This window comes from Lipotes vexillifer, unplaced genomic scaffold, assembly GCF_000442215.2.
Source record: "Lipotes vexillifer unplaced genomic scaffold, Lipotes_vexillifer_v1.1 scaffold199, whole genome shotgun sequence".
Taxonomy (NCBI): Eukaryota; Metazoa; Chordata; class Mammalia; order Artiodactyla; family Lipotidae; genus Lipotes; species Lipotes vexillifer.
This window is the reverse complement of record NW_006799924.1, coordinates 1,059,093-1,061,319: the sequence shown is the minus strand read 5'-3', so window position 1 is coordinate 1,061,319 and position 2,227 is coordinate 1,059,093.

The window sequence follows — 2,227 nt, the reverse complement described above, 5'->3', positions numbered from 1 at the left end:
ATCAGAGAAGAAAAATAAATAAATGGAATATAAATTGGAAAAGAAGAATTAAAACTGTCACTGTTTGCAGATTACATGATATATAAATTGATAATCCTAAAGATGCTACCAGAAAACTATTAGAGCTAATCGATGAATTTGGTAAAGTTATAGGATACAAAATTAATGCAGAAAAATCTCTTGCATTCCTATACACTAACAATGAAAGATCAGAAAGAGAAATTGAGGAAACAATCCCATTCACCATTGCAACAAAGAGAATAAATTACCCAGGAATAAACCTACCTAAGGAGGTAAAAACCATACTCAGAAAATTATAAGACACTGATGAAAGAAATCAGAGATGATACAAACAGATGGGTCTAGAGATTTACCATGTTCTTGTATTGGAAGAATCAATATTGTGAAATGACTATACTACTCAAAGCAATCTATAGATTCAAAAAAATTCAGCATGTTTTACAGAACTAGAACAAAAAAAATCTTAAAATTTGTATGGAGACACAAAAGACCCTGAATAGTGAAAGCAATGTTGAGAGAAATAAAAGGGGCTAGGGGAATCAGACTCCCTGACTTCAGACTATACTACAAAGCTATGATAATCAAGACAATATGGTACTGACACAAAAACAGAAATATAGATCAATGGAAGAGGATAGAAAGCTGAGAGATAAACCCATGCACCTATGTTCAATTAATTTATGACAAAGGAGGCAAGGATATACAATGGAGAAAAGACAGTCTCTTCAATAAGTGGTGCTAGGAAAACTGGACAGCTACATGCAAAAGAATGAAATTAGAACACTGCCTAACACCATACACAAAAATAAACTCAAAATGGATTAAAGACCTAAATGTAAGACCAGACACCATAAAATTCTGAGAGGAAAACACTGGAAGAACACTCTTTAACATAAATCACATCAAGATCTTTTTGGACCCACCTTCTACAGTAATGGAAATAAAAACAAAAATAAACAAATGGGACCTAATGAAACTTAAAAGGTTTTCCACAGTAAAGAAACTATAAACAAGATGAAAAGACAACCCTCAGAATGGGAGAAAATATTTGCAAATGAGTCAATGGACAAAGGATTAATGTCCAAAATATATAAACAGCTCATGCAGCTCAATATTAAAAAAACAAACTACCCAATCAAAACATGGGCAGAAGACCTAAATAGACACCTCTCCAAAGAAGACATACAGATGACCAAGAGGCACATGGGAAAATGCTCAACATCACTAATTATTAGAGAAATGAAAATCAAAACCACAATGAGGTATCAGCTCACACCAATTAGAATTGGCATCATCAGAAAATCTACAAACAACAAATGCTGGAGAGGGTGTGGAGAAAAGGGAACCCTCTTGCACTGTTGGTGGGAATGTAAATTGATACAGCCACTATGGAGAACAGTATGGAGGTTCCTTAAAAAACTACAAAGAGAATTGCCATATGACCCAGTCATTCCACTATTGGGCATATACCCAGAGAAAACCATAATGCAAAAAGACACATGCACCCCAATGTTCACTGCAGCACTATTCACAATAGCCAGGTCATGGAAACAACCTAAATGCCCATCGACAGACGAATGGATAAAGAGAATGTGGTACATATATACAATGGAATGTTACTCAGCCATAAAAAGGAACGAAATTGGGTAGAGACATGGATGAAACTAGAGACTGTCATACAGAGTGACATATGTCAGAAAGAGAAGAACAAATATCATATATTAACGCTTATATGTTGAATCTAGAGAAATGATACAGATGAACTGGTTTGCAAGGCAGAAATAGAGACACAGATGTAGAGAACAAATGTATGGACACCAAGGGGGGAAAGTGTGGGTTGGGGGGATGGTGGGATGAACTGGGAGATTGTGATTGACATACATTCACTAATATGTATAAAATAGATAACTAATAAGAAACTGCTGTGTAATAAAAAAAACAAACAAAAAAACAATGTAGGAGGGTTCCCTTTTCTCCACACCCTCTCCAGCATTTATTGTTTGTAGATTTTTTGATGATGGCCATTCTGACTGGTGTGAGAATATTTTATATTGTAAAATATCCTTTTCACTCTTTAGCTCTCTCAGTAGTATTTGAAACAGTTAACAACTTATTTCCTAAATATTGTCTTGTTTTTTTAAATGAATGACTTAATAAATGAATACACAGTGCTAAGTATTTGATTAAAGAAGCAATCCCTCAACTA